A 22,420-nucleotide genomic window follows, 5' to 3' on the forward strand; every position below is an offset into this window, starting at 1 on the left:
TTCAGGTATCAGTGTTCAGGGTTGACTCTGGGCTTCCAGTATTAAGCAGGAGACTGAAGCTGGGGGATGTATACTGGCAGAAGGGTTGCTTGTTTGAAAAGACAAGTTCCTGTATCTCAAGGCAGAGAACTATGGGGAAGACAAGTCTTTATGTCTAGTCCAGTCCTGTCTCAGGAGTAGGAAATTCAGGTATCAGTGTTCAGGGTTGACTCTGGGCTTCCAGTATTAAGCAGGAGACTGAAGCTGGGGGATGTATACTGGCAGAAGGGTTGCTTGTTTCAAAAGACAAGTTCCTGTATCTCAAGGCAGAGAACTATGGGGAAGACAAGACTTTATGTCTAGTCCAGTCCTCTCTCAGGAGTAGGAAATTCAGGTATCAGTGTTCAGGGTTGACTCTGGGCTTCCAGTATTAAGCATGAGACTGAAGCTGGGGGATGTATACTGGCAGAAGGGTTGCTTGTTTCAAAAGACAGGTTCCTGTTTCTCAAAGCAGAGAACTATGGGGAAGACAAGTCTTTATGTCTAGTCCAGTCCTGTCTCAGGAGTAGGAAATTCAGGTATCAGTGTTCAGGTTGACTCTGGGCTTCCAGTATTAAGCAGAAGACTGAAGCTGGGGGCTGTATACTGGCAGAAGGGTTGCTTGTTTCAAAAGACAAGTTCCTGTATCTCAAGGCAGAGAACTATGGGGAAGACAAGTCTTTATGTCTAGTCCAGTCCTCTCTCAGGAGTAGGAAATTCAGGTATCAGTGTTCAGGGTTGACTCTGGGCATCCAGTATTAAGCAGGAGACTGAAGCTGGGGGATGTATACTGGCAGAAGGGTTGCTTGCGCAAATGCTACCAGCAGGGGAAAACGCAGCTAGATTAATAACAACATATATATATATATATATATATATATATATATAGCTAGATTAATAACAACATATATATATATAGCTAGATTAATAACAACATATATATATATATATATATATATATATATATATATATATATATATATATATATATATATATAGCTAGATTAATAACAACATATATATATATATATATATATATATATATATAGCTAGATTAATAACATATATATATATATATATATATATATATACATATATAAATATACATATATGTATATATATATATATATATATATATATATATATATATATATATATATATATATATATATATATATGGGTCTGGGTTACAACATCCACAGATGACAAGACCGATAGCGAAATCACCTGCATGAGAGGATCGACGGATGAAAATACCGACACAGAGAACACGAGATGGGGAAAGGATGTGTAAGTATGCGGTAGTGATGGACGCGTAGGGTGGGAGTAGGTAAGTGTGCGATGTTGACGGGTCTGTAGGGGTAGGGTGTGTTAAGTGAGTTAGGTTAGGGCGCGGGTTAGGTAAGGGTGCAGTAGTGAATTTTTTTGGGTTAGGGCGGGTTAAGTGAGTTAGGGTTAGGGCCGGGTTAGGTAAGGGTGCAGTAGTGAATTTTTTTGGGTTAGGGTTAAGTGAGTTAGGGTTAGAAGGCGCGGTTAGGTTACTGAGCGATAGTGACGGACCTTAGGGTTAGGAGTTTCGGTTAGGGGTTGTAGATAGTTCTGTATGTAAGGTTTAGTGTTTGTTTGTTAGGATTTAGGTGTGCTTGTGTTGTGTGTGTGGTTTTGGTCAGGAATTTGTTTTGTTTGTTTATTGGTTGTTGGCGATGATGTGTTGAGTGTATGTGTCGTGTTTGTGAACCGTCGATGATGTGGTGTTGGTGATGTCGTTGTCGATGCTATGTGCTGCCGATGTTATAACCTAGAACCATATATATATATATATATATATATATATATATATAGCTAGATTAATAACATATATATATATATATATATATATATATATATATATATATATATATAGCTAGATTAATAACAACATATATATATATATATATATATATATGTTATTAATCAAGCTATATATATATATATATATATATATATATATATATATATAGCTATATTAATAACATATATATATATATATATATATATATATATATATATATATAGCTAGATTAATAACAACATATATATATATATATATATATATATATATATATATATATATATATATATATATATATATAGAGCTAGATTAATAACAACATATATATATATATATATATATATATATATAGCTAGATTAATAACAACATATATATATATATATATATATATATATATATATATATATATATATATATATATATGGATCCATGTCAGTACATGACAGTTCAAAACAATGAAGTCACTGGCGATTGAACAACATCGATCGTTGGAAACCTTGACAATCCAGTCACGTAAAGTAAAGTAAAGTAAAGTAAAGTCACAAAAACAAGTGCTAACATGGGTCCTGCAAGGGGGAAGTAAAGGATATGATATGATACTGTACCCATACTAAACTCCGCAATATCATATCCTTTACTTGCAGGACCCATATTAGCACTGTTTTTGTGGACTTTACTTTACTTTACGTGACTGTATTGTCAATGTTTTCAACGGTCGATGCTTTCGTTTCGAAGTAGTGACTTTCGTTGTTTTGAACTGTCGATGTACTGACATGGATCCATATATATATATATATATATATATATATATATATATATATATATATATATAGCTAGATTAATAACATATATATATATATATATATATATATATATATATAGCTAGATTAATAACAACATATATATATATATATATATATATATATATATATATATATATATATAGCTAGATTAATAACAACATATATATAGCTAGATTAATAACAACATATATATATATATATATATATATATATATATATATATATATATATATAGCTAGATTAATAACAACATATATATATATATATATATATATATATATATATAGCTAGATTAATAACAACATATATATATATATATATATATATATATATATATATATATAGCTAGATTAATAACAACATATACATATATATAGCTAGATAAATATCAACATATATATATATATATATATATATATATATATATATATATATATATATATATATATATATATATAGCTAGATTAATAACAACATATATATATATATATATATATATATATATATATATATATATATATATATATATATATATATATATATATATATATATATATATATATATATATATATATATATAGCTTGAATAAGAAAGAGAGACTCCAAATGGAAAGGCAAAGAAGTTTTAATAACAGTTCTGTGAACAGTAAATAAAAGGTTAAGCACTTTCACCCAGAACACTCCCAGGCTTCTTCAGAACAATTCTACATTGCAAATTGGACTTATTTAAAAGTAACCAGCTATCAGAACCTGCCAATCACTCAATAACACATATTCTAAAACCCTTCCCAACCAAACACTGCAGTGTTAACCCTATCATCTTAGTTATATTTAGAAGGGACATGAGACAGTGAGATTTACCCGGGGTTTCAATAAACTCTGTGTAGGCTTACAACAAAGCCTACAGAGAGTTTACAGATTTGTGAGATGAGCAACAGTTCAAATTACATGTACATGCTTTGTATCATGTTTACACAGATTCAAGTGAGGTTTTACAGCCAGCAACAGTGTTGAGATCCAGGAAACATTTTAAAGCAGCACAAACACATTTAGAACATGCTGGTAAGTTTACTTATGGGTGCGATACACAGTGAGGAGATGACCTGTGTCCTTTTTGATAAGGTCCATGATGAGTCTTTGGTCTACCTCACAGATAAGGAGAGTCAGGATTATGGGTCTCTAACTCCATGCATCACATGACGGTACCCCCTTGTTCAGATGGATGGCTGCTACTGTACACCCTTCTTCCAGAACACAGGCTGTTTGGAGGCTGTGTTTAAGTAGGGATCCAAGTGTGCCTGCTGCATCAGGTTTTAAGTTATTGCATATGCAACTTGGGATGTCATCAGGGCCCATTGATTCTTTGTTTTTTAGCCTTAGAGAGTGCACAAATGAGCCGATCTCCTGATAAAATAAACTGAGTGATGTTTGCATGTATATTTTGGTTGATGGACAGTGGGGACAGTGGTTGCATTTTGAGGCAAACTGTTTGCTTGCAAATTGTCTACTGTCTCTGGTTTACTATGGGTGGGGGTGTCCATAAACAGCTGTGGGCATAATTGTCTATTTCCCTTAACATTTCACACTTATTTATAAAATGATTTTTGACAACACTTCCAAATGCATCCTATAAAGACACATTACAAATGAGGTGGATGTGGTTCATGCAGAAAAGTTACTGACACAAATTCTGTCAGTCACACAACTCTATTGAGGACCACCTCGATAATCCTTGACAATGGCAACACAATTGCACATAGAATGAATTCCACAAGGTTGCAATTGGATCAAAACTTGTTATATGTTTGTGTATATAACAGCATTACATCATGACGGATGAAAAGGGCATATGTGTGCATGTAATCATCATGACATTATACTGATGCATGTCACACAGCATTTAATCATGGCATGTATACACACACATATGTGCCATACTGCAAGTGTCACTTTGATGGTTGAATGAGAACTGCATAGAACATTGATATACTCCACTCTGAGAGTATATTCTTAACTAAGCCAACAATATACATAGTATCATCCCATGTTAACAGTCCTCAAGCGACATTACTACAGTTGTTATCGAAGGAACATGTAATCAAATGGCAACACTGGATATCAATACATTACCTCACATCACAGCTTGTAATATCCTCTTGTAGGCCTACAGTACATCCACACCTCAACACAGCACATGTTAATGACAGCAACATTGACATGTGAAATGTTCATAGGGTCACAGGACATTAGTAAAATACTAGCCATTATTATACCATTTAAACCAAAATTGCTATAGCTGTATTATGGAAGATAGTAAGCCAATGTTCACATTTGTGAATTTGTTTGATTGCATTAGATGCTGCCTCTGTCCATATGTGATGTGCACCACACCATGAGTGAATTGGCAGCCACACATCCAGTGGTCTGGAGATGTCTTGCACAGTCTCATGGAAGGACTTTGCTTCATGATGTGTGTATGCATCTTTGAGTTGAGGACATCCTCTAGTTCTCTGCAGAAAGGATCTTATGTGGACAAAGGGGAAAATGGTATGTTGGATTCATGGGGATATGTTAAAGGTTCTCCTAAGAGATAGCTAAATGAAAAGAGATTCATAATATCATATAATGGCTGTAATGTACCACCAATCGTACACACAGCACTTGACTGGGCTTGATTTGAATATTAAACCTGTGTAGGTGTAGAAGCTGGTTTCTATACAATTGAAGACTAGCACCACTACAGATGTCTGACTTTACACTGTCACTGTGCACTTTATAGAGGAGCACAGCATCAGTGTTTGATGAGAGGAAGATGATGTTGTGAGGAATATCTGACATAGATGTGGAGTCACGTCTCATTGTAAAATTGTTTTAAAAATATATATGAAAGAACATACATTCAAGTTGACTGCTGTCAGATTAGAACCACTAACTATCTAGTTACAGAAGCTGGAGAATGCAGTACTTAACATTAGTGCCACAGCACAAACTTTATTTAAAAAGTGTCAGAGTGCACTTTATAGAGAATGACATTATCAGTGTGTGTTAACAAGAAGATGTTTGGAGGAGTGCCTGACATAGCTGTGGACTCACATGCTGTTCTAAAATTACCACCAGACTGATTGTTGAATGAACACCCACACACACACACACTTCATATCTACAGAAAACAGTACTAAATGCAAGCACCACAGCACTGTCAGACAACACTTCATAGCTGATGATATCAGCATTGTCTGATACAAAGACGATGGTAGTAGAAGTATTTCAAGTGATGTTCTAAAATGGTCTCCAGAATGTAAATTAACTGAACACAAACACACCAGAAGACAGCAGTGAGACTAGAACCCCTACTTAATTATCTGCACAATGCAGTACTTAATTCAAGTACCACAAAAAAGGTATAGATTTTACAGTGCCAGACAACAATTTACAGATGATGACATCAGCAGTGTTTGGTGAGAAGAAGATGGTAGTAGGAATGTCTCACATGCTGTTCTAAAATGGTCTTTGGAATGTGAAATAACTGAACACACACACGCACGCACACACACACACACACACACACACACACACACACACACACACACACACACACACACACCAGTTGAATGCAGTGAGATTAGAACCACTACCTATCTACAAAATACAAAACTTAACATAAGTGCTGCAGCAGAAGTCTGGTTTTCATAGTGTCAGACAACACTTTATGGCTGATGACATCAGTACTGTCTGGTGATAAGATGTTAGTAGGAGTATCTCACGTGCTATTCTAAAATGGTGTCCAGAATGTGATCTAACTTAACACAAACACACACTCGCATGCACGCACACAAACACACACCAGTTGACTACAGTGATACTAAAATCCCTACCTAACTATGTACAGAACACAGCACTTGATGCACAAGTCTGGCTTGTATAGTGTTAGACAACACTTTATAGCTGATGACATCAGCAGTGCCTGGTGAGAAGAAGATGGTAGTAGGAGTGTTTGACATGCTGTTCAAAAATGGTTACTGGAATGCGAATTAACTGAACACAAACACACACACCAGTTAACTGCAGTGAGATTAGAACAATTACCCCACTAGTTACACAAGCTAGGGAACTGAGTACTTAATTTAAGCGTCATGGCACAAGTCTGACTTTTACAATGCTGCTGGAAAATATATAGCAGATGATATTGTGACGTCCTCACTCTTACGCCAGTAATCAAGGAGCCTAAATCCACACTGCTGACACTGGAGAGGCATGTTCACTTGGAATAAAAAAGGATATACTCAGTATTTCCAGATGTAGACATCTCTGCATCAAGCACAATTTCACTTAAGAGCACACAGGGAACACATTCAGCCTGGGGTCTGGGTTTCTCTATCTGTCTTCCTCCAGGTCCCAAATAAGACTCCTCACTAGTACAGCTGCAGAGTGCCTAAGCCATGTCTTACACCACTCTCTCTCTGTGAAACCAGTGCTTCATGTCCCTGCTCCACACACACACACACACACACACACACACACACACACACACACACACACACACACACACACACACACACACACACTTTGAAATTTGATTTACCCACACACGCACGCACACACACACACACACACACACACACACACACACACACACACACACACACACACACACACACACACACACACACACAACACACATCTGGGAAAGGCTGGCACAGGTTTACTAGCTATGCCCCCTTTTTCCCAAATTATAATGTAGTTATCACTGCCACCGAGCACTAGAAAGCCAGCTACCTAAGGCTCTTGCAATGGTACCCAATTATACTGAGTGAAATAAATATTAATACAAATGGTAATGTTAACCAAACAGCAAGGTTTTCAGGAGTGGCCACAGTTATCACCAAGTAAATACATGCAAATACTCTCAAAACGTAAATATTTTTTTCTAAAAGGACCAGCTACAATGAGGTGTTTAAATATATTTAATAATAAGTAATAAGAGAACATTAAAATACTAAATATCTATTTACAGTAAACACCAGAGTTTCAGCCACAGGAAATAGTGAAAATAGCACAGGTGGAAATAGTCACACAGTTATAGAAAAACAATACTTAACTTTTCTCACTATATTTTCCTGACTGATCTAGAAATTTACTGTTCCTACTTACTGAATAGAGCACGGCAAGATGATGTGGGTGAGTGGTCTTTTTTGTCAGATCCAAGACAGAATACAGAATACTGAGAGAAATCTCCTACTAATATCGAAATATTATTTCTGGCTTACAGAATGACATCACACACATCTGGTCATCTGACTCTGTTTTCCGTACTATCTCCCATCACCAAAAGCTGCCAGGGTTTAGCACCTATGTGTTACCATACACACAGATAGTGCTTTGCTCAGATCTGCTGCAGCTCCTGGAAGTCACAAAATCATAAAGCACTTTCCTTCTTCCTACAGTAACTAATAAACTGTACTTATTACAGTTCTTCCATCTCTGGCTTCATTCAAAACTGTGAGATAGCATATTTATGGCCTAGGCTCAATAGTTTAGTTGTATAACTATTTTTAAAGTTTGAAATTAACTGCTTCTCTTCCAGTATTCTCTTTTACAATATATACATTTAAACAGCTACAATAATGCATGTACATTTCTTTTCTTTCCAACAGGGCACAGTGTTGATATATTTTAACACAAGACACTTTACAAATACATTTTTAAACACAAGCATCTGTACAAATCAGTTTGATACACAAATGACATATAATTATTTACTAAATTCCAGCTAGCTGTGCTGGCATATGTTTGTGTTGGCATATGTTACACATCCGCTGCCTTGCTTCTTCTGACATAGCTGGCAGTACCTCCTGTCATCACAGATATCATCATTCTTTGTTTGGGAGAAGATATTGGGAGGGCTGTATAACATGTATGTGTAGGCATGTAAGACTGTCCAAATATTTGTTCTTTATGGGACTGGACTGCTGATAGTAGGATACAGACTCATGCTCTTCTGACTATGCACAAACACACATACATACAGACACACACATAATGTGGATGATGTGGTAAGTTAACCCACACCTAACTGTTTTGTTCCTATCTGTAGAACACAGTAGTTAACTGCGTCATCCCCAAAGTATGGTCTTGCCTTGTCATACTGGTCTTTATGAATAAGGAAATCATGATTATATGATGTAGATAGCATATCCTGTTATGAGAGTGGTGTGCAAAGTGTGGAATTTGGATTTTCTGTTGTGGCTCCAATGTACAAGTATAATTATAAAAGTAAGCTTCTCAAACTAGATGCAATAAGCTGTCAGGAATGTATGTTGCAGAACTGATGACACATATGCATCTGTTTATCAATATGTTATGTACATTACACACTTACAGTCACACACACACACACACACACACACACACACACACACACACACACACACACACACACACACACACACAGACACACACACTTGTATTTTGTGATCAGCATAGATGCAACTGTGGATGTATGTGTGTTTATATTTCTGATGAATTCATGTCCACATTAAGACATGTATAAGACAGTGTCAATGGCTGTTTTCAGTATAAAGTCTTAGATGATGTAACAGTGCAGTTGTGCTATTTATTTTGGTAGTGTAGTTGACATTTGGGAACTAGTGCTGACTTATCCATTTCCAAGTACATGGGTGCAGAGCACATGAGTCTGAGTAAGTATGTGTTCATAAAGTAATCCAAAAAAGGGCCAGCACCACAAGGACACCTAGAACAATAGAATATTTATTGAAGTATCATAATACACAAAATTCAGACTGGTTTTGGCATATAGCCTTCATCAGTGATAACCAAGCTAATAAACAGTTACCTTAAATACCATCAGAAGCTGATGATTTCCTATGACATCACTTCCCTCCTAATGTCTACTTAAATTACATTTTGTCATTGAGACCTGGTGCAAAAAGTCCCCCCAATTTAGTAGTCCATCTTTTTTCTTTATAGGTCAAAATGGAGTGCCATCCTGTTTTAAATGATCTATTATTCATGATTTTGTCAACCACCGTAAATGTAAATCTGGCAGATGTATGAAGCTGACAATGTCTGTATAATGCATCGGTAATTCTTTTGTTACGTATGTCACTGAGATGTTCAGACAGCTTACATCGCAATGACCTTGAAGTCTGCCCTACGTAAAGAGCGGCACGGGTACAACTAGCCATATAAACTACCCAATCTGATCCACAATCGGCATAGAATCACATGTCAAACACCTGACCTGTATTCTTGCTGGTGAATTGTTTAGTTTTGTACATGTGTTTACAAAATGTACAATGTCCACAAGGAAAAGATCCAACAAGTCTGTCTCCTGTAATTGTTAACTTATGGCCAATCTTATCAGCCGTATTAACTTTCTTGTAATGTGCAAAATATGAGCCTAATGTTTTACCTCTACGAAAGGAGAACTGGCATGTATCAGGCAACACTGAACCCAATTCATCATTGGTAGTCAAAATGTTCCAATGTTTCTGAATCACATCCCTTACAAGATTTACATTTCTGCCATATGTAGTAACCAGTCTAATAACATCCGACCAATCCCGGTTTGCTTTAGATTTATATTGTAACAAGTCAGATCTCATTTGATTGGTAGCCCATTCCCTTGCTCCGAACACATCACCTTGTTTGTATCCCCTGTCTAGAAATCTGCATGTAAGGTCTTGTTTAGATGTATTGAAGTCTTCATCTTCTAATCCTCAGAAATTGAGACTCTGGAATATTCCTAACCATATGGCTGGGATGGAGAATGGACGCATACAATAGATTATTGTACTGAGTATATTTCTTATATACTGATGTATGTAAGGTGTGGTCCTGTTGTCGTAGAAGCTTAACATCCAAAAAGTTGATTTCATCCCTATTATAAGTAAGAGTAAATTCAATACCCCACTTGTTCTCATTGCACACCAACCAACAATCATCTAAAAATTGTCTCCATATGTCAGTCTCAGGCAGGAAGATATCATGAGAGTCATTGCAAATATGTTCCTCTATGAAGCCTGCCCAATGGGGAATACTGGTATATAGCGACTTAACATCCAAAGTGCACATCAACCATTTGGGCTCTAGTGATTCAGACACACTCTGCAAAAATGTGGTGGTGTCTTTGATTCTAGCTCTAACAAGTGGCAGTAAGGGTGGTAAATATTGAGTCAGAAACACTGATAATGGTTCTGTAAGAGACCAAATTCCCGACATAATAGGTCTACCAGGAGGCTGATTCAAATTTTTATGAGTTTTGGGCAAGAGGTATAGATATTGCTTACCAGGCTCTTGAACCGTAAGGTGTTTTCTAACAGTTTCACTGATAATACCTTCATCTATTGCTTTTTCTAAAAATGTATCAATGTCATGTTTAAAACTGGGGGTGGGATCAATCAGCATTTTCATGTAATGCTGGGGATTAGTAATTTGCCTATTTCCCGCAGCCCAGTAATAACCGGAGTCCATGACAACAACCACCCCATCCTTATCTGCTGGTAGTATGGTAATATCAGTGTAATCCTGAAGTTCCCTTAGTGCTTTTACTTCTCCTTGGGATAAATTATGTCCCAACAACTGGGAAGAGCATAGCTTAAAATGTAGACCTTTGAGAACCACCTCCTGGAATATAGCCACATATTTATTCATAGGAGGGGTGAAGTTGGATTTATGAAAATGAAACTGTGTAGACCTTTGCAACACATCCTGTGGACCAAAAAAATAGTTTTAAGTTCAATTTTCTACAAAATGCTATAATATCAGTAACTATAACATTTTCATCAACAAAAATATCCCGGTATGAAATGAAGGCCTTTATTTACCAGTTGCATTTGGTCAGTGGACAAGACGTAATTAGAAATATTGTGCACATTATCACAGTCAGAATTCAACTCACTAATGATTGTAAAAGGTTTTCTATTGTGTTTGCCTTTATGCTTACGCCCCCCCCCCACCTTGGTGCGTCCTACCTCTAAAGGGTAATCTTGACTCAGTACCTTTTGAAATCTGGAGAGTCACTGACATATATACTTTTAGTATCAGTAGCCGAGGACTCATCGCCCGTGGTACTGAGTCCCTGTCCTGATTTTTTAAGGATTGATCGGGGCCTCTTCCTATGTGTATTCATCCCGTATCTGTTCCCCTCAGAACATCTAACACTTTTCTGGGACTCAAAGTATCTCCCCCTATCATAATCTTCCATGTCCCTAATACATTTCCACAGCTTCTTCTCCTTTGTTTGATTCTCAAAAATAATCAATTCCCTGGAAAGCTTGCTCAAGTTGTCGACATAGTGTGGCTGGCACTCAAATACCTTTACCTCCTCACATAATCATTTCACATCATTAATATTCTCCTCTATAATCATTTCATAGTAGGATGTCAAAATGTTGACAAAAGCCATTGATGCCTTTTGCTGTGCCACATTCCACTCCCTAACAAGAGTGTCATCTAATTTGCCCTGCAAGGGCTGAATTTTCACTCTAAGACCTCTCGGCATAATGTTCTTGTTTTGATATGCCTTGAACAACTTCAGATGCTAAATGTTTGTACACAATGTTTTCATATTTTTGCCCAGTCTGTTGAAAAGCAAGTTGCAGCCGTCAACTGGATCTACTTGACCTTCACCAATCGTGCCATCATTTGATGTTTGCAAACCAAATACCTTTATATCGTGACAATCAGCACAAAGGCACTGTAATATATTATTGAAATCCATGACCATAAGCCCCCAACTCCCACAACACAATAACACCAGAAAGATCCAGAGGACTAATGGGTGTGGAAGTAGCACAATCTACAGATACTTACAGGTCAAGCCACACACTCCGCCCCCCCAGCTGAATTCCAGGGATTGGAGCTAAATAACAATCACAGAAATGATGGACAAGAAGCTGTACAAAAATAATATTCAAAATATCCCCAAAATGGGAAGAACCCAATGAGCCCCAGAAAACAAAAAATGTGAAAAATAATGACCTCTTCAATCCTAATTGGTTCAAGCCCAAGTTTTAGATTTCTATAAAACATGTGCTATATTCTAAATCAATACCAACTATGAGAGGAAAAGCTTCAAATGCTGGTATGTCATAAAATAAATCATAATAGTATAAACCCTGGCCATAAGAATGGTAAGCTTACTGACCACTTCACCTCACAGAATATCAGTCGATCCTCAGGGCATCGGTAGCCTAGAATATGTCTATTTAGCTTGCCATAGTACACAATGATATCTTTCCCAAACAATGATCCGTTTAGATCATATACTATATCTATGTGTAACCTAAATGGCTGCCACTGAATGTTCATAGAAAAAATTATTATCCCAGACTCATCCCACTGAAGTTGATCATTTGAATAGACCATTCATTACCAGAGGAAATTATACATACCCAGGCCTAGGTTTTTGCCCCCCACAATAGGTCATAATAAATATTTAGATCAATAGCACACTTAATGATTTATCCTCACCAAGTCACAATATTAATACAATCAAGTTTGAATCCACAACACCCTTCAGTATGTTAATTGTGACTCATTACATTCAAAATAAATATACACAGGCAATATTCATAAACAGAACGGTGGCGTAATCCTGCAAATACCCCTCCTATATGGCCAAATAATGGCCCTGTAACAAAATTCAAATAAATATATTGCAACAATAAAGAAATATACGTTAATAAATTTTTGGTGTTAATCCTTGTTGTTTAACCCAAATGTCCAAGTCTCTTGACCCAGATATTCACTCATGAATGGTTTGCTGCAAAAGCAAAACTATTCATTATCCTATTCCATGTTGGGCAAAAATTAATCCTTAGTTCTGTCCATAAAACACCAAAACCAAGTCTTGGTCTTTCAATATGAAACCATTTATCTCAACATTCACCCTGGAGAAAACAATCCATCACATAGTTCCACTCAAAACAAATGACTGAATTCAAACCCTTAATTGTCTCAATGAACACTGCCAAAAGAATATATAATGCTTCCATTGCACAACTCAAATCCAGTGACAATTCTCAAAAGCACCCAGCAATATTATGGCTTCAAAAATTAAACCCCACACTTTTTGTTGTTCAAACTGCAAAAAAAAAAAAAAAAAAAAACATATCAACCACATATGTCGAGTAAAACACACTTTCATGGGTAACCATACATTTCTCACCAACGACTGATTTCCAACTCTAGTTGTCTCTGTAAGCTCTGAAAAAAATATATGTAATGTTCCCGTTACACAATTCAAGTCCCACAATTGTTCTCATAAGCACCCAACAATATTAAGGCTTCCAAATCAACAAAACATTTTTACCATTTAAAGTACAAGAGTGCAAGGCCCATATACGTTCCGATGCCAAACAGATCGCTCTTATATGCTAGGTAGATTGCACTTACAGGAAAAACAGTCCACTTTGCACCATCACTTTTCACCACTTGATACCAACGAGATGAATTGCACCCAATATCCAAAAAAATCAACAGCAACTGAATGAAGGTAAAGCACTATGGCCTGTTACTCTAACCGGAAAGGATGAATCTACCTCGGCTCCTGATACTGGAAGTATGTAGGACATCCTAAAGCCAACAGCCAGCTAAAACATCTAGTTCCTCCCACAAAACCAGCAAGCATGTACGGCTGATGCAAATGGCCAAAAATGAACATAAAGGAATCAAAAAAAGGGCCAGCTCCACAAGGATGTCTAGAGCAATAGAATATTAGCTCCACAAGGATGTCTAGAACAATAGAATATCAGCTCCACAAGGATGTCTAGAACAATAGAATATCAGCTCCACAAGGATGTCTAGAACAATAGAATATTTATTGAAGATCATAATACACAAAATTCAGACCGCTTTCAGCAGATAGCCTTTGTCAGTGATAACCAAGCTAATAAACAGTTACCTTAAATACCATCAGAACCTGATGATTTCCTATGACATCACTTCCCCCTAAAACAAAATTAGTCCTTTAATTATGTCTACTTAAATTACATAGTAATATATGGTAATCAGCTCTTAACACAGTGCACGGCCAAGCAACTGGTTTGAGCAATCAATGGCAAAGTGTTTGTGCATGCAAGATTGACATTTAATGAATGCAGCTTGAACTTGGGAATTACTTATGCATATATGCTAGGGTAGAACTAGCTTACAGATACTATGGAGTTCATAGTGTAATTTAAATTGGAAATACTGGGTCATAACTTTTATGATGTGAAGGACTACTGCTATTGCCTTCTCTGTTTGTGTGGAGTTAAGCGATGAGTAAACATGATTCTCTGCTTAAATGGGAAAACAGTACTATTTGTATTAGTCTGGCTTTCGTTGTACGAAAACACAAAGTTGTGAGGGGTGGCCATATGCACTATGGGCAGTACTGAGTGCAAGAAATACACCTGTTGCTTAACTTTCCCTGTTGCAGCATGTGTAAGAGCAGTGAACTTATTGTTACAGAGCAGATGGCATCAGGTTCAAATGCAAGTGAATTTAGTTTTTTTACACATGGTGTCAAGGTGGTATTACATAAGTAAATGTGACAATTCCTGCAAATGTGTGGAACAATAAGTACAGTAAAGTAATATATAAAAATAAACAGCAGTAAAATGAGTTATGTCAACAGTACATGCATAGATTTGGTCTGTTATATATCCATGAGTGTAAATAACTGCTCGAGTAAATGTTTCAAAGTACTGCCTTTACTCTGCTTTACCTCTGTGTTCATTTAGCTCAGTAAGTTTAAGCAGCATTGAGCAGTGGTAAACCACACTATGCCATAGGACATGAAGAGCCATTCATTGTTGCTCGGCATTGGTGTGTGATGCCAAACTCAGTGCAAATACTACAGAGGCCAAAAAGTGAAGGCCATTATAAGAGATTTACTATTTATGTGTATGGAGCATGATTCTATTTTTTGACCAGATTGTATTTATAAAAATTGGGTAGATAGGAAATTGGCGAAATGGGGGGCAAGCGGGGGGAAGAACTACTAATGCTCTCATTTCCTATCATTTCACTAATATTCCTTTTTCCTATTACTAAACCACTTCAGTCCTTTGTACCCTCATACTTCCTTATCCCCCACTTCTCTCCTGACTATCCTCTAACTATTTGCAACACTTCTACTCACATGTCTCACTGATCATATACAGCATATCATACTCCACATGTTCTATAAGGCACATATGTTCTATAAAGTGCAGTTATCTACTTTTATATAATATACAAGTGCTTTTGAAATTTTACTCAGCAGACCCACTCTAATATGACCCATCTGTTTTGTATTTCTCTAAATCTATATGTAGATTGCCTATATAATTTTATTGTTTTACTATAATGCTTTTATGATATTGTGTTGTACCTTGTTATATAATACTGTAATTTCCAACTTTGTACTTGGAGCTTTTCTCCTTGGGCCTCCACTTAAAGTGGGCTACTAGCCCAGTCAGATCTCCTGGGTAAACAAATGTCAAATAAATAAATAAAGTAAATAAATAGGAATTTGCAGGAGGAAATTAGGAAAGAACCATAGCTATCCATTTATTCAACAGTGAAATATGAACATGTATATACAATTAGATGAATTTGGACTGTCACCACAACATGGAAGGGTGACCTCAGAACAATCATGTTCTATAGCCAATTGGACCAAATCAAGTGTTTCAAGAAGACACATGTAAGAAGTGGAGAGCTATGTATGGGATGATCTTTTTGTGGGACAGGTGCCCATTTTTTCCTTTTATTTCAGTAAGACAGGAATGTTAGGTAAGGGAAGTAAGTAAGTATGGCTTGGTCAGGTAAGTAGTGTAAATAAGGAAGTGGGTGTAAACAAATAGGACAAACAAGACAGAGACAGAGATGGTGAGGGGTAGGTGACATCATGATTGGGGATAGGAAGGGGACTTTGGAGACCCATGCCTGTCAAGTATGGGGACTGTGATAACCTATTCCTCACCCTCAGAACTGTCATCACTGTCCCCTTCTTCAGCTTCCTGTTAGAGTGCTTGACATTTTTTGTTTTCTCAGTATTCTAATGATCATATTCCCCTGATGGCTGAGCCATGCTCCAGTGCTACATTGTAAGTTATCATGCACCATGGCCTACTTCCCTGTACTGGAAATAATTTTGTCAGCTGTTATAAAATTATGATATTAGAATGTTGTGATCACACATATAAAAATATAAAATAGAAATAAGGGGTTGGGTAAGAGAAAAAAAAGAAAAAGATAATTAGAACCATCGTATGTCGAATACAATAAATTACTACAATATAAATATATTTTACTTATAGGTATGTTAACTATACTTTTTAAAAATACTAAGTAGGACTGTGAATTGTTCCAAATAATGCCTGCAATATGCATACATTGTACATATGGTTTTAAAATTATGCAGATTAAGTTAACAATAAGGCATTCATGCCAATTTTGTTGAAATTAATATTTTTATTATTTTACAATGTATTTGTTACTTATGGTATTTGAACTCACAACATCTGAATATCCTATTACAATTGACTCCTGCAATTACCTTAAACTACAGTCTGAAGCATGCATCCTTGATTTTATGGTAAAACTATGGGTGCTTAATTTGCTACTAATGTATAGAAGAGCAATACTTTTAATAAAATAATAATTAATTTGTGCTGCATACATTACCCTTGCTCAATCTTTCTAAGCATTCAGCATGGGCCTTCCTGTTCACTGACTTCTCTTGGGCAGCTTTAAAATAAAGGGAAGAGGAAAAGAGAAGAGCATTATGCATACCAGTCTTAGCTATCTCCAGCTTTGTTTGTGATTTAAAGGATCTTTATCTGTATATTTACAGCCTTGGTAAGACTATTTCAAGCCTCTTATTTATATTGAAACCCGGTATAGTCCCCCTGCATAAGCTTATGGCTGTGCTGCTTGATAAGGAGTCCAGTAAATATTCTGGACTCCTTTACACTCCATCTTTGCGACCTAAATTGTGCCCTTCCTTCTTAGCTCCTGCCATGTCCACACATATCATACCGCAACAGTTGAAGTGTTTTCCAGCTAGTTTGTGATATCACATTTTACAGCTACTGCACAAACCTGCATAACCATGTCAACCATGTTTGTTTGATGGTGTGCACAGAGCATCAATGCCAGAGAAGAAGGCAGTTTGTGAAACAGAAAGGGTAATGTGATGGTTGGCATTAGTTTATGTGTTGTCTGCTGCTGTACCTATTAGATTACTTCATTTTTTCAGACATTTATTTATTTATTTAACATTTGTTAACCGGGAAAGTCCGACTTGGAATGAAGCCAATTTTCAGTGGAGGCCCAGGGAGAAATTCTCCAGGCGCATGTCTTTGTAACGTGGGAGGAAACTGGAACACCCAGAGGAAACCCACATGAATGCAGGGAGGACATGCAGACTCCACACAGAAGGCACCCCAGCCAAGAATCGAACCGGAGAACCTCTTGCTGTGAGACAACAATGCTACCGCTGCACTACTGTGGCGCCGTCCATAATTGTAGGGGTCCATATTGGAGGGGTATACATTTTATGACTTAATACATGTTTTATGTGGCTTTACACACAGATAAAAGTAATTTGTACAATGTGGGATTCAAACCTATGTAAACTAGAGAATACATATTTTTCCACATAGGTGTTTTTTCCTCCTTGCCACAGAAGAATCACTTATCAGACATGATCATTAAATATATAGAGTTATTAAAGAGTGATTGGTTAACCATGTATGTGTGTGACTTGCCAAGGTCATGGTTTATACATTCATGTGTATATGACTATCACTGAAGTAAGAAGTCCATTTCAGGGCAGAAGAGACACTTTTAATTATACAAACATAATTGCCAGTATACTCTCAGTCACACATAATTTATATAATATCTACTGCTATACATAGTTATTGTTATGTATAATTTTGTCTTTATATTCTTTATTTTTTAAAATTGAGGAGAACAGCATTAATAGAATTTGGAGTGTTAGATTAAAACCCTGGCTAATCTGTATTGTTGCCAACTGAGGACTTGTTTGTCAGACATGCTCATTAGTTATACATACACATTAAAGGGTTGAGTGGTTAACCATGTATGTGTGTGACATGAAAATTCTGAAAATGAATTTTTAATTGTAGAACCATAATTGTACTGATATCCACACTTAGACATATAATAAATATGATATCATTCAGATACTCAATCCACCTGCTATACATAGATATTTTTATGTATAATTTTTTATATTGTTCATTTTTATCTACATTACAGTGGATTAGCATTATGAAAAATTAGAGTTTGCAGGATTAGAACAGTGCACTCCTGTATCATGGCTATCAACCTACATATTTTGCCACAGGTAGAGCTAGGCAGCAGGTGTATTTTTTACACTCATTTCGGTGTATGAGCACTGACCACCACTCAATGCCACTTAGCATGTTTGTTCAATGGAAGGCAAAATCTGTAATAATGTATCTTTTTTGAAACTGGTAATGTCTCCATATTGTCTGTGGCATTATGGCATGTTTGCACAGATGTGAACAATGTGCAAACAAAACAGGCAAAGCTCAACATGCATTATTATTTTAAACAGTGTTTATTAATTTTATCATTAAAAGACAAATGTGGGACTTAAACCATAATCTAAATATCCTATATGTTGTGTGCTTCATTGTGTTTACCCAGTGTGATACATAATAAAAGCAACTTCCATTAATTTTAAAATATTTATCAATTTCACTGTATTTGCACTAAGCTGCCCACTGAGCAAAACAAATTTTTTAATAAAACAACATTACAAAACAAATTTTAACATACGGTGCAGATTTTTACACAACTCTGGATTTGAACTATCATACTAATGAACCTACAAAACAAACTAGGAGTAATTTATCTGTCTTTGTCACAGAAACATCTTTATACCAAGAAAGCCAATCATGTGCATAGAAGCAATTTCCATTGCCTACACAGTTTTAACAAGACATATAGCACGTGTACACTCTCGTTTGTTTGTACATGTGCGGCTTACATATTTAGTACAATGAGTGATCACACAACCATTTATGAGTATGTTTGCTCCATTTCCCCCCTGTCTCCTCTTTGTATTGTCTTCGTTCTTCTCTTATCTGTGCTGTATCTCAGGCATGCAGTCTGTAGTACATTTGTATCATTGCCTTTTAAATGTATGATAAAATTACATGACAATGAAAAACATTTTTCAGGAGAGTTTATCTACTATTGAACATAAATGATAAATGCGTGCTGTTCATTTCCATTTAAAAGCTTGCTGAAGTTACTTCTACACTTTGTAAGTGCATCCTGGATGACACATCCACTGCAGGTAAGTTAGACTGAATGGCTGTTGTGGTTCATTTTCCCTTCCACTAATCATTTATAGTTGCAGCTCACTGCCAACTAACAGTGAGGCAGTGCCTACACTATGTTTAGATCTGCTACACCAAGTCAAAGGTTTGGGATTCAGCAATTCTAATGAGTTCATACCTCATTTGCATCTTTACTGTGCTCAGAGGCCTACTTCTGCGGTGGTGCAGTGGTAGCGTTGTTGCCTCACAGCAAGAGGTTCTCCTGTTCGATTCTCAGCTTGGGTTGGGAGTGCCTTCTGTGTGGAGTCTGCATGTCCTCCCCATGGTCGAGTGGGCATTTGAAAGATATGCGTTGAATGGGCATGCCTTCGTTGAAGGTTGGGCATCGGGCTGCCAACTTGACACTATAAAAAACAACTGCCAATCATTAGGGGACCGGAGTTCCACTGTGGCGACCCCTAACCGGGAAAAGCCAAAAGACAAACAACAACAACTGTGCTCAGAGGCCTGAATCTACTCTGTGAAAAGTTAACCGTGTAGCTAGGGAACCTGGATGTGGGGAGACTGAAGAGACTTATGTATTTGGAGAAAACAGAAGATTGCAATTCCTTTTGATTTATCTGCAGAAAGGCTTCTAATCTTGCTATGGTATGATTGTATTTTTCAAGTACATTTTACATTTTGTAACGTTACAAAGCAGTTTATATACATGCAGTAGAAAATGAAACTTTTATCTGTATGCACTTCTTATAGTTCACAGTTGGCATAGGCAGTTTTGGCAGGCATTTACATTTCTCAGATAAATAGGTTATTAACTTTCATCACAAGTGTTATTGTTAAAAAATGTTATATTACAATTGTCTATGTTATTTCAGGGAAATGTAATGTACTATGTCAATGACACACAGTATTATGATTCTAAGATGGCCCAGTGAAACCTCCAGGGGACTAGTGGTCATGGTGAGAAGTGACTGTCAATCATATAAAATTTACTTTTCTGTTGTAAATGTGTATACATTGTGAGAATTGTATTGAAAGCATATATAACAATTGAATTACGTGGTATTCCTTGGTTTATACAAACTTTCATTTGCTTGTTGTTTCTGGGGTGGTAGAGCCAACTACCATTTGTGTGTTGCCACAAAAAATGTTGTGTTTTAAAATGTTTTCTCATGAAAAATCTGCAGTCATCCTGTTATTTCAATGGTAAACAATACATTACTAAAGTGGTATTCCTTGTTTTGGACCAAACATCGGGGTGTGGGTGAGTGTGATGTGGTGTAAACACATAACCTTCAATTTTAAAAACTGAAATTTGTGTCTCCAGTGCATAATGTTGAAATATTTGTGTACATAAGCAGGAATTTAATTATATGATATTTGTGTGTTGTATCCTCTGTTTTATGTCACATAAGATTATAGCAAATCCATATAACCCCCCTCTATTAACTTCTCTCTTACTTCTAACAATGGCACCATTATCTTCCCTGACCAAACAACCAAACTCTTAGGCATAACTATTGACAACCAACTTAAATTTGACTTTCATATTAACTCAATCATAAAAGCAACTAATAGAAAATTAGGTTCGCTTTACAGAATCAAATCATTCTTAACTCCAGAAGCTAGAACTACCATAGCCAGAACACATCTTATCTCTACACTACTATATGCTTCCCCTATATATACTAACCTTTCCAAATATAACATCAATAAACTTACATCAACCTACAATAACATTGCCAGATTTGCCACTGCCTCCCCATATAAAACACATCACTGCAGAAATCTCCACTACCTAGGATGGCTAGAGCTACCCCACCTAATTCAATACTATCAGCTCTCTATAGTCCAGAAAGCCCTTCACCACCCTGATAATACACCTATGCTCTCCACCCTTATAAAGCCCTACAACAACCTAAAAAACCTTCGCTCATCTAGTAAAATACTGATTCAAACCTCTCTATCTAAGAATACTGCAGGTGACTATATTTTCCAACTCAGTTGGTAAAATATGGAATCAACTTCCTCCCAACCTGACAACCCAAACCTCCATCTCACTGTTTAAAATTAAACTAAAACACTACCTAACCAACCACTGGCTATGCTCCTGCAATTACCCAAGCTGATCTTTCTGCTCCTCACATCTCCTGCATACATCTTACTTTCTCCCAGCTTTAAGCTTTTAGTGTTCTCAATTCTACTAAGAAATGCTCTCTCTAATCTTGTAACTATACCCTTCTCTATATTCTACTGCTTACTTTTAAACATCCTATTGTATCCTGTCTTATTCTACCCATTCCAATACTCAAGTAAAAGCTTTTACCTTTTTGTACTTTCCTCATATTGTCTTTCAAATACCCTAAGTATTTTGTGCTTGAAAATCCTTTATACTGTGTACATATTGTCATTTCTGTTTATTATCATGTGTTAG

The sequence above is a fragment of the Protopterus annectens genome, chromosome 4.part0 (genome assembly GCF_019279795.1).
Source record: "Protopterus annectens isolate FY-2018-M chromosome 4.part0, PAN1.0, whole genome shotgun sequence".
Taxonomy (NCBI): Eukaryota; Metazoa; Chordata; order Ceratodontiformes; family Protopteridae; genus Protopterus; species Protopterus annectens.